Source organism: Mauremys mutica, chromosome 1 (genome assembly GCF_020497125.1).
Source record: "Mauremys mutica isolate MM-2020 ecotype Southern chromosome 1, ASM2049712v1, whole genome shotgun sequence".
Taxonomy (NCBI): Eukaryota; Metazoa; Chordata; order Testudines; family Geoemydidae; genus Mauremys; species Mauremys mutica.
The window spans coordinates 116,376,136-116,389,038 of NC_059072.1; the positions used below are offsets into that span (position 1 = coordinate 116,376,136).

The 12,903-nt window shown below is 41.1% G+C and overlaps 1 protein-coding gene across 2 annotated transcripts in view; it reads right to left on the bottom strand.

The window, feature by feature from the left end:
- Positions 1 to 12,903, bottom strand: part of LMO3 (LIM domain only 3) — a 187,626-nt gene that overhangs the window by 81,917 nt on the left and 92,806 nt on the right. The window contains exon 1 of one of the 2 annotated variants that reach the window (XM_045027606.1): positions 626 to 667. The exons of the other annotated variant lie outside the window; for it this stretch is intronic. The gene's annotated coding sequence lies outside the window, so the exon portion shown is untranslated. Of the gene's footprint in view, positions 1 to 625; positions 668 to 12,903 lie in introns of those variants that run through there. 2 annotated transcript variants of the gene reach the window in all.

Consider the following 12,903-nt stretch of genomic DNA (forward strand, 5'->3'; position numbering starts at 1 on the left):
ACATTTAAGGGAAATCAGAACAAAAGGGCACCCTTAAATACAAAATGGCATATTTTAAGTGTATTGCATAGATTCATCCCTCTCAATGTGCCAAAGCCTGAATATGAGACACGCAGAGTTTGACAAAGACTCAAAGTGAGGGGGACACAACTAATGCAGGAAACTCAAAATGCTATGCAGTTCACTCTTTTAGTGGAAATGACTTAGGATAAAATTTTCCAAAGCACCTAAGTAACTCAGGACTTAACCTAATTTTCAAAAGTTATTTAGGAAATTAGGAATTTGTCCCATTGTCTCTCAATGAGATTTAGGCTCAAGAAGGCAATTCATAGCATGTAAAATTAAACATGCACATAAAAGTCTTTGTGGAATAGGAATAATTGCCAGTGATTCCTGAGTTCTAACTTTGAGTTTACCCTTACATTTGACCTTTCCCCACTAGATTTTCCTTTTAGCTGGCCCTTTAAATCTGCAAGAGACAGCCAGCTGCATTCCTTAAATGGCCATTTTGACTCTGGCAACTGCAATCCAGCACCTCCCTCCTAACAAATATTTAACTCTTATCTTACTTTTTCTTCTCTCTCACACCTCATGTGGTATTACATAAACAACAGGGATCACTTACCTGACACTGAAATGCTCCAGTTTCTAGGGTGAAATATAGCATCTGTATTTTGAAAAAAAAAAATGCTATCTTACAGTTTTTAGCAGAGGATGTGAAACTACTAGAGTAATTTAGATAGGCAGAATACAACTACTTGCCCTTAGAATTTGGCCAGGACACTGGAATTAAAACTCTACTATGGGGGTTGGAGGAGGGTAATGCTAAGGCATTTCTTAATTAGCACAAGAGATCAGGACTTCAGTTTTAAGTCTCATTTTGGAAGATGGTTTTGTCAAATAACTCTGGGGGAAGAGTACCACTTAATGAATTACCACCATTTACAGAAACTCCTGAATTTCTTTAGGGATTTTACATCCTGCTACTGACCCAGCCTGATCCTTATGAGTTACGATGGGATCACAGCCTTAAAGCAGGATGGCTGGAGGCTATTGGCCAATAATTAGCTGTAATTATTAATTCATTTTTGAAAATTAACATTTTATGGGCACCTGGTGCTCAGTAATGAAATCGCTAAGACTCTGGTTTCCATCTAATTCTACTGGGATTTAATGTGACAACTATTCAGGATGCTGGTTTGACAACTCCTCCAAAGGGTGACATCTTCTCAAGCACCTATCACCATGTAAGGTTTTGCCCATTCTCTTATATATATTACATCCAAAAAAAAACCATGTTAAAACAACATCAAGTTTGCAAAGTCAAGCACTAAAAAGTTAGAAAGGGCCAGATACAGGGTTGCATACGAAATCTTAATTTGGCTCCCTCATGTATGCACTATGATACAATCTTTAATTACAGGATGACATACTCTTTTTTCCATAAGACCTCTGCCTTATTTGGTGAACTTAATATTTCTTTTTATCCTTCTCACTCAGAGTGTGGTCCTAGGCCTTAAACAAACTCCATCCAAACCCAGCACTGAATATAGAATTATTAATTTCCACAGGGGCATTTCTATGGTGCTTTCATCACAGAATTGGAGTCTTTCACAAACATTAATGAATTTATTTCCACAACACCCCTGGGAAAATAGGTGGTTTAATTAATCCCATTTTACAGATGGAGAACTGAGGTCCAGAGAGATCGCCCAATTTGCAACCCTTAGGGCCTGACTTTTCAGAGTACTTATTATATAGCACTTTATATGTTCAAAGCTCAGCTCCTGCTGACTTCTGTTGCAGCTGAGTGCTCAGCATTTCTACAAATCAAGCCCCAGATATCTCCTGGTGGATAGCCAGAAAACAAGGACAAATAGTGACCATCTGTGAAAAGTTTGGTTTAAGTGACTTGCCCAGCATCAGATAAGATCTTTGTGGCAGAGGCAAGGATAGAATCCTATTTTCCAGGGAAGCATTCAACTGCCTTAACCACAAGACTCTCCTTTCTCCTCCTGCCATCTCCAGTTCTTCAAATAGTACACACCTTCAAAATAATGCAACAAATGAGGCAGCCTCCTTCACTACACAGCCCTGATTCCTCTGTCAGAGCTCCATGTGGGCACTGAATGAGACAGGTGTCCTGTTGAAAAAACTAGTTATGTGATCATGTAATTAAAGACATTATCATAATTCTTAGGCACAAGGGTAATTTATTATGGTTGCACTAGCAAACTTCATACTGACATTTCCAAACTTTTGAGCACTTAACTTTGCAACCTCAACTTTTCACATTTTTTAAATATAATTTCTTAAACAAAAAACAAAACTGAAAAAACAGAAAATCCATCATGTAGAACCACATTGACCCAGAGCTTAGGTCAGCAGCAGGATTCAGATGTTTAGATCTGTAGCATAGGCCTCTTTTACCCTTATGTGGACCAGAAGGGAATGAGACATCCACTTCGCCAGTGGCTTACGTGGCTATTTGCTGACAGCAAGGGAATATAGAGACCCAGGACTCGTGGGCTCAATGCTGGGTTCAGGAGAAGAGTGTGCTTTAGTGCTTGTAGACTCTTCTGACTCTCTGCCCCCAGCCTATCATCTCCTAGCCAGCCCTCTAATGCTATCCAGCTCCCCCATGCCCTGCCCTGGCCCATGTTGCTCTCCAACTCCCCATCCTCTCCCTTTGATTCCTGCAACTCTTTCATGTCCCCCTGCTCCTATTCGCTCCCTGTCTTCCCCTCCACTGTTCCTCAATCTTCTGCATTCAAGTCAGGCAGCTTCCTCTTTCTCCTCTGCAGGAGGGAAGCACCGAGAGCACAGGACTGACAGTCTCCCTGATCTCAGTTCCTGTGACTGGCTCCACAATCTCCCTGGCATCTGGGAGGAGCTATTGCAGAGACAGTTCTGCGCAGCTCCTTTAGCCCAGCCTACAAACTCAGTTGTTCTGTGGGGAATGGCATGTATTCAGTCCAGTTGCTATGTACGTGCTGCGAGGTGATGGCACTCACTCAGTGGGGACAGAATCTTCGGAGCATTTAGCTGCCAAACTCTAAAATTGCTAATGTGCATCTGCAAACGGATTTCTCAGACGCTCATAATTTGGGTAGATTTTTCTGGGGATGGGAACAGGCATGCCCCAGACTGCAGGATGTCTCCCCCTGACACATGTCAAGCCCGAAACTATGGTTTATTTATTTTTTAACATTTTAATAATATATTTCCCCCTAATCCCATTCTCAGAAATGGCTGAGCAGTGTTAGTTGAAATTTAAGAAAGTAAAATAAAATCAGCCTGAGAAAGACAGCCGGCATGGAAAACTTGTGCCCCCTAATGGATAAAGTTTGGCAAAGTTACAAGCAACTGAAAACACAGTTTTATAATGGTTAGTGTGAGGCAATCTTATCTGTCGGTGGAACTACCAGCCCTGCCTCTACTCCAAAAACAATGTATTTCTATCTATAATTATTTACAGATAGAGCTGGTAGCTGTGCTTATAGTTCAGGTTGTCTAGCATTGTCCATTATTTCAAAGGATATTCTAAAATATGAGGCATCATTCTGAAAATTGTCTTGACTTCAGTGGGAGCTGCTGGGTTCATAGCACTTTTGGAAATTAAGCCACTTATTTAGTCATCTAGCTATGAATTTAGAAGCCTAACTTTAGGCATCCATTTTTAAAAATCTTGGCTATGTATATTTAGCTATAGTGCTAATTTTGCTACCTATTCACTGCTGACTCAAGTCTATTCGCAGCCTGCCTGACTCTGCTTAGCACATGCGAGCTGACCAGAATGTATGTGACAGGCCCAAGTGCTCTCATGCCATTAACATGGCATTAATCTAGATCACCCACAGGCTGACTGCAGAGTTGAGCTCAAAGAAGTTTCTGTTTTGGTCCAGGCTTAGAGCTGCGCTTAGGGGTTCTCCGTGTGATATGATTAAGTAGTGTTGGGAAGACTACGTGCACTCCCAGCCCTCTGTGTCCTGGGGCATGATACATCTGACAACCTCTTTGAAGCCTGAGAGCTCACTGACAGTCACCTGTTGGGTTTGTGAAGCTGCTATAGAATTTTAAATTACTCCCAGCTCAGGAGCAAATGGAACTATTAAAACCATAGGGTAATATTCAGAATAAGGTCACTGTATCATCTTGCTTCCAACATGAAATTTTAGGTAGAAGTGCGTGCATGTTTGTTTGAAGAGGTGCTTCGGTATCAGAAATAGATGAGGGAGGAGTAAAGGTGGACTGAATCCCAACAAAGAAAAAATTAGGAATTAGTTCTGATACAAATTCATGATTAGACAATTAAGTATTTGTAATATAATTAGAGATGGACCCAAACCAGAATACCAGATTTAAACTCCCTCAAACTGCTGCATCAAGACTTGAATCCAAATGTTGTGGTTTAGAATGTTCTGTGGTGTGTTATGGATATATATTAATTTTCAGCACTGCATTGAGATGTAATTTTCACTGTCTCCATAATGGTGAATGGTGCTAGTGTATCTCCCTGAAATTCAGAGAGTTATTTTGTTTGCTGCAGCAGGCTCAATGTCATTTGGAGAAAAAGGTTAAGACACATAAAAAAAAGGCAGTTCACCACTGGAATGCATGAGAGAGGGCAAAGAGTTGGAAAGATTATGAAGTCTTCACCTTTCTTAGGCATCTTCTATGTCTTGGATCATCATCTTGGCAGTCTAAAAAATGTTTTCTGCTTGTGAGTTGGTTTTGGAGAATATTATTTAAATCAGTGCATTTCCAAAATACAGTTTTTATTCTCGTGACATATCAAGTCAGAGTTCAGACCTGATTGTGGGAGATGGAGCTTGTGTTGGTAGATGATACCTGTCTGGCAATAGATGAAGATCATATATCCATGCTGATTTTGCTAGATCAGTTCCTTCTACGCTGATGAACATGAGGTATTGTTAACTTGCCTGTGGACCATGGAATACATTGAGTGATTCTTAAATGGCTGTGCAACTTTTTTCCTTGAGAGGTCCCAGAGAGTAGTTTTTGACAATTACTCTTCTGCTCCAAAGGTGCTGTTATGTGGCATACTGCAATGTTTCCATCCCCATCCATTTTATTGCATGTTGTGTATGGGTCCATTAGGAAGATTAGTGAGGAGGCATAATTTGCTTTGTCTTCAGTATTCTAGTGACACCCAGCCCATTGTCCCCCTTTCATCAGAGACCGATGATGCAGTTGAATACTTTACTGAGTGTGTGGCTAAGATTGGGGCAAGTTGGCGGTGGTGCAATTCAGACAAGAGAGCAGTGATGTAGGTAGGTTGGGAAAAGAAACCAGAACCAGGTTATATGAGTTCCTTGATTGCTGGCATGTACCTGCTCTTTGTTACTCATGTTCAGTAGATAAGGGTCTTTTTGATTCCTCAGGGATGCTATAAGGTGAGCTGTTACCCGCGCTTTTTGCAGTCTCACTTGGCTAGAAGGCTGGAAATGTTCTCTTAGGTGTAGACCTACTTATTGTCATCCATGCCTTTCTTGCTTTGAGATTGGATTTTTGCAAAATGTTCTACATCAGGCTACCTTACAACTATTCGCTAAAGCAAGTGCAGAATGTGACTGTCACTGTCCGCTTGTTAAATGTTGTATCAACCAAAGAAGTATCACACCTGTGCTCTACACTGGGTGCCTGTTAGTTTCTGAGTGGAGTTAAAAATGTTAGCTTTGAACTATAAAAGCTCTAAGTGATTTAGGACTTGCCTTCTTAAGAGATTATTTTTCTATATATGTGACATTGCCCAGTTACAATCTGCAAAGATGGTTGAGCTATCCCTCACCCCCAGTTCAATAGAGAGGAAACAGGATATTTTCCATGAATATTCCTTGGCTTTGAATTTATTATCCCCAATGTCTGAATAGCCCAATAGCCCAAATTGGTTAAATTTTAGAGCATCCACAAAGATCATCTTTTTTCTCTGAGCTTTGGTGAGAGTTGAGGCACATAGGGTGGGTTAGGATTTTTAGGGAAACTGTATTTATCTGATTGGTTGATTTAATTAATTTGGGGAGGGGGTTATCTGGACTGAGCTAGTATTTTTAATTAGTTTAATTTTAAATTGTGGATATTTTTAGTTATAAGCCCTCAGTATATAAGGTTTTTTTGTTTATAAATTGAAACAAATGAAAAAAGTAAATACATTCTATATTTAAGACCTTTTAGAGTAATTTACTCTTCCTTGTAATTGTGTGTAGTGAACAAATTATCTTTATATTACAATTCAGTTTTCCTTTAAGTGCTTGTTTCCCTTTTCTGGCACATCAGAGAAAACCTGTTGACTTTAATTGCACTCTCCTTAGGCTCATGATCTTTCTTGCCAGGCCAATTTTTCAAAATTATCCTACCTGTACTAAAAATGATATGCTGCGTGGTTCTGGCTGAGATAGTTCTGATCAACTCTTCCAAATCTGAAGGCCTAGTCTTTGGCAGTAGAACCTGATAATTCCAGGAGACCTGTTCCTTGGCAGTGAAACTCAAGAGTTCCAGGATCCTGTACTGTTTGAATAGATTTGGCACTTTTTCTCTGAACTCCACGTTCCTGGGTTTGATCTTTTTTTTTTTATTTTTTTTTTTAAAGAACCGTCCTCTCACGTGCACAGATTAATGGAATGTAGAGGTGAAAAAGAATGTAACACTACCTAATCCACCTCACTCTGCCAAAGCAAGATTGTTCCCTACCAAATATTGTTCAGTGCTTTGATCACTTTACTCAGTCAATGGGCTTTTCATCATTTCTCTTAGAAGTCTATTCCACACTCTAATAAACCTAACTGAGAAGATATCTCCTATCCCTTGTCCATATAGTCAGCCTCTTACGTTGTGCTCATTTTTCATCCTACTTACATTATTACAAACATCAAAAATATAGAACATTTTTCATCTTATTAGTGCTTTCCCTACTTACTCCTACAGAGTTCTGTTCCACTTTTAGTTGTCTCTAACCTTCTGGAGTATGAAAGTCCAAGAAGGGTGTGGATGATGGATCTGTCACAGGCCATCTTATTCAGAAGAAAAGTCAGAGATGCAGACACCCAGTGTCAGTGACTGAGACATGGGTGGTAGTGCCTAGCACCCGGAATTGGAGTCATGCTTTATGATTAAAGCAGGAGTCGGTAGCATGGCTTCGGAGCCCAGGGTCAGAGCTGGAGACAGGGGCTGGGTGCCAGAGTCAAGGGTTATGGACCAATGAGATATTTCAGCAACCTTATACAGGTCCATGGTGAGTCATTCAGATGACATGATCTGTTCTAAGTATTCCATTGTGTCTTTTCTGGAATTTGCATTTGTTGAACACATTGAGGTGGTACTGGGAGTCTCTCCAAGACAGTGTACATGTGATGGTTTGGAGGTCCTGACTTTCCGAGAAAATGAGGATGTTGTCCAGGTAAATGATGACAAATTGGTCCACCATGTTCCTAAAGATGTCATTTATGAAATCAAAAGCTGAAAGGTCACCAGGACATTGCATAGCATGACTAACTACTTGACGTGATCATACATGATACAGAAGGTGGTCTTTAATTCATCTCCTTCCTGGATCCTCACCAGGTTATAGGTCTCAGAGGCCCAACTTTGTGAGATCTTGGCAGAGCAGAGTCTTTTGAACAGCTCATTAAATGAATGGTAAGGCCTACCAGTTTCAGATTGTAAATTTGTTCAGAGCTCAGTAGTCTACACAAGACTGGAGAGAACCATCTTTTTTTGTCACGAAGAAGATTGGGGCCCCTGCTCAGGAGGTGATGGGGCAAATAAACCCTTTCTGTTGATGTTCCTTGAAATAATCCAAACTACAGGCATTCAGGAGTTCAGAAAGGGAGTAAATGTGCCCGAAGGGAATCTCTACTCCCAGTTGGAGATCAATGGGGCATTCATAGGTGCAACCACTGCAACAAGGCAGTAGGATGTCAGCTTTCTTGTTGTTGAATGCATCAGCATAGAGTTGATATTTAACAGGAATCCTTGGAGCTGTTGTGGGGTGAGAGGTGTGTCATGGAGATTGTGAGGTCACCTTTGGATCCTCTCTGCATCTCTGAATTCTTTGGGGGAACCAAGTAAACAGCAAAGGGTTATTGGTCCTGGGTTGGTTCTTGGCAAACAGAACTGTCAGCAAGATGGGGAGACAAAGCATACTGGACTGCAAGTGGCTGTGTGGGTTGTGAGTGATGAGCCAGGGGAAGCCAAGGAAAATTGATGACTGTGGTGCACAAATTAGCCCAAACTGGAGGATTTCTTGGTGGCCTGGAAGGGTAGTTACCTCTAGGGGAGCCATCTGGTAGGGGTCCAGGCCCGATGAAAGGCGTGACCCTGTCTATAGACTCCACTAGCTCATGGGAGTCCTTGGGTGGGGATATTGTATGCTTGGGTGAACTCTAGATCAGTGAAATTGTCTGAGGCATCCAAGTCCATTTAGGTTGGTGTCAGGCATTGCAGGGTGTCAGAGCCAGAGTTGGAGATAGGGTTGCCAAACCTCCAGGATTGTCCTGGAGTCTCCAGGAATTAAAGATTAATATTAAATTAAATATTATGTCATGCGATGAAACCTCCGGGAATACATCCAACCAGAACTGGCCACCCTAGTTGGAGATGTGTTTGACGTCCAGTGGCCATCACCAGGATACCCATGGGCAAGTGTTGGTGTGGACTACTGGGGAGAGGAAGGGCACCAATTCCCAGCCCAGATAACCCACCTTGAGACTTGGGGGTTGGTGTTTCCTGACCAGAGTGCAGATCAGACCTTGGCATGGTGGCTTGGTGCAAAGTGTCCTGGTTCCCCTGCAGTATAGACATAGGCCTGATGCCTGGCATTGATTTTTCTCCATGTTGGAGATGTGGGGCCAGACCTCATTGACTTGCATGCGTTCAGGCAATGGATAAAGGACTGGTGAGGGGGCAGAGGGGGAGGAAATAGTTGGCGGAGCTAGTGGGAGCTGGGAGGACCTTCTTATTTCTTGGTGGCATTCGGTCAGGTGGCTGTGGACCTTGAAGCATACGTTGACTAATGCAGGCCAGCTTGGGATTCCACCCATGTGAGTTAATCTTTGCTGTCATCATTTAGGCTGAGCCAGACATGGTAATGCTGAGCAGCCTCATTCCATGCAGTATCTTTTATCAAGTGTCAGAAGTCTGCTGCATAATTAGCAACTGACCAGCATTCCTGCTGCAACACCTGAAGTGTGGCTTCAGCCATACACTCATGACTTGGGTCAAGAAAGATTATCTCCATAGCCCGAACAAAGTCCTTAAATTGTCCCAGAAGTGGGCTTGATTTTTCTGGGAGCAGAGATGCCCAAGCCAGGGACTCCCAAGTGAGCAGGCTGATAATCAATCCCACTCGGGCTCTGTCAGTGAGGTACAAATGTGGGCATAGCAGAAATAACTGACACTGATTTAAGAACCCACTAAATTCATCACAATCACCACTGAACTTGTCAGATAGGGGGAGTTTGGGCTCATGGGGATCGAAGCTGAAGACAGTGTGGTTTGAGCTTGCAGGACCTCATTCTGCATCTGCAGGGTGGCAGTCTAGGCCTGCAAGGTGTATAGGGCTCCCACTATATCTGTCAGATAGATATTGGCTTTTGTAGAATCCATGCTCACTGTAACAGCTCTAGTTCTCTTATTGTTGGCATGTGGGAGTGTGTGTGTGTGTGGGGAAAACTGTCCAAATTGTCACTAACTGGGACGTGGGTGATCATGCCTAGCAGCTGGAGCTGGAGTCTGGCCTCATGGTTAGAGCTGGAGTCGGAAACTAAGAATCAGAGCCCAGGGTCAGAGCAGTTAAAATGTAGCTTCTTCCCTCTCTCCTGCTTCATCCAATTCTCTGTTCAGTTTTGAGAATGAAGGGAAGTATTTGACTGGATTCCTCTTATTCATGGTTGAAGTTCAGAATGGTAGCGTATGCCAGGGAGAAATCCCTGACAACTAAGTTGGACCAGAGCAGGAGCTGCATAATAGCGATTGTGCCTGGGTTCAAGTATTTGTGTTTCAGCTGTATAGGTTTATTTGTATTCATGTTTATTTTCCTGGTCTCCTTCCTAAATATCTCAGGATATTATAGATTCTGGATGGTAGAAATACTACAAAAGGACCAGATCTTGCATTATTTCAATCCGCTAAACTAAAGGCTCTTAGAGGTATTAGAACAGTTCCAGAAAACATATGTACAAACAAACACAAATAGTGGTACTTTTGAGAAAACATCTGTAGATGAAACAGAAAATACATGCACACCATGTAATGATGAATCTGGAATTCGGGCAGATACTACTGATGAGAGAAACTATTCTAACCGCCAACCCTTAAAATAAGGAGCAAATTCCCCATAGCTATCTTTTATAAACACTATAAACAAATTCATCAGTTGTGGCTGGAAGAGAGGAGACTCCATCAAACCCATTGGTCTGAGCACATTTTCAGAATGCATTTATGTAAATGGGTTTCTGTATATTCATCAGAAGCAGAATAACAAGGGGATGGGGGAAGGGAACGAGTGATGGCTTCTAAAAGCGTCTTATAGTTTTAATTTAGATAGGCTTTGGTGCTAATGATTCACTAGGTTACGCCCTTTAAATGTTCTTGTCTTGAAAATGCCAAGATATTGAAGCGACTGATCAGATCCTGCACTTGTTATTAAGGTTGGATATTTTTGTTTAAGAAGATCTTGTAAATTATGTACAGTGCATAACTTCTGCAGTTTTGTTTTCAGTTTCTGGACTAACTCGGGGAGACAATAACCCACTAAATTAATGTCTGTGTCTCATTACTTTGGGTGATACCGTGGTGATGAGATAGCTACAAGGTTTGCAGAAAGAAGAGCAAGAGTATTAATTTCAAATTCCAGTGACCTGGAGAATGTGGGGACAACAAGGAAGAAACTATGAAAGTCAGGAAGTTCTGGGGGTTAGCTCAAACTTATTCTTGATTTATTTATTTATTTATTTTGGGTGTCTGCAGCTATGAAAGTGTAAGAAAAGATTCTGATTCAGTTTTCTTGGTACTGCACCTTTAATTAGTGAGTCCGGCTTCTGGAATTGTTTAGCAAGGCAATTCAAGATGGAAAATCCTACCAACTGAGAGATCTTTGCTTTCTTTCTCATGTAGATTTTAGATTTGATTTTTTTGTATTATTATTTATATTATCACAGTGCTTAGGATACCCCAGTTAAGGACCAGGGCCCCAACACTTTTCATTGGTTGAAATTTATCATGGTGGGAGGGGAGAATCTTTTCTTAACCAACTGTACTTAAGAGAACTCTTCCTCCTCAACTATCATCTCTTCGTGCCATCTCTTTTACTAAACTATTGTTCAGGGTTCCTATATTTGTCTGAGGCCTCTATTCTACAGTGACCTCTCTGTGTGTGTGGACCCCTGTGTTTGCATATAGCTCACAGCAGAATCAGGTCCATAGTTCCCAGTTGTGCAAACACTAATTCCTGGGTACATGCTTTCTTCTGTACAGAATCCAACTGAAGTAAAAATTCATGGAACTCTTATGGAGTTGATGAAACTAGTGAAACCAGTTTTTAAGAGACCGTTCAAGGACTATGGAAAATAGGTGTTCTTCTGATAAAGATGGAGCAAACTTGAACACAAGCAGTTAAAGATCAAATAATTCTTTGCTCCTGCAAATATATTAATATTGATAAAAGCTTAATAATAACAGCTTACATGGCTGCTATTGGCATCAACAGTTGCAGGACAATGTTTATGTTAAGGTAAATGCACTCTGACCTCTACTTCAGTACAGCATTTAGTCCAATTGGCTTGAGAAAGTGTCCTAGGTTTTGTGAGTTGATGAGCATTTGAGCTCTGTTGTTTTTAATTTCATTAATTTAACCTAATGTTTCCACATGTTCTTGCTATAGAGCAATGTTGCCTCGTGCATTTGAATACCCCATGACTTCCAAGAGTGATATTTCACAAGCAATGTTTGATGATACATGTGAAAATTTGTCCATTTCATTTACAGGTTTTTTTTCCATCCTCTGAGTTCAGTGACTGTGCAGCAGATGTATCACAGTTGATAGTCTGTGTTATGAGTCGTCTGTTTCATCAAGAGCAACACTACTGTTGTATCAGCCACAAAGGTTACAGCTGGTCTCTGTTATGACAGGAGAAGGCCTTTTGCGTTCTCTGTGGTTGTTAGAGAAGTGGCCGCAGAGTGCCAATAACTTATTACTTTTAAAACATTGCAGGTACTTCAAGAGTTGTCTAATAGCAGTGGTGATTTCTTAATAGGATGGTCTCTCTGGTACCGGTTTGACTGTATTTAATAGCTGGAATTATTACACATCCCCATCTCATTTAGCTGAGTGACTTTCACACCTTAGGAAACCAGTGAAACAATGCTAAAGTTATTTAACATTAATGGGAGCTACCTGCTAGGTGGCACTGGCATAATAACTGCAAAGTAGTAAAGTGTTGGAAGCAAATGAGTTCTGTTAATGAGATTATTGATGCAAACCAATACAGTTTTAGAAAAATCTCAAAACATTTGTATATCACCTGAAATGCATTAAAATCACATGAAATTAACATCAGAAAAAAAATCAAAGCCTTTCTTTTAATTCTAGGGAAGAGTATCCTTCTAGAGACCTATGGCAACCTTCATCTCCTAGTAGTCTGAGAACAAGTCAGATCATTCATTTAGCATTCTGAACCATATACTCTGTATGACATATGACGGGAGCCTCTCCACCCACTGATTTCTGAGAGTGATATTCAATTATAAGGGTGGGATTTTCAAAAACACTCTGTGTTGGCTTAACTGTGTTCCATTGAAGTTAATTATTTCACTGGGGGCAGAATTATTATTTTTACTATTATTTGCATTATTGTAGTGGCTATGAGCCCCAGTCGGGATCAGGAC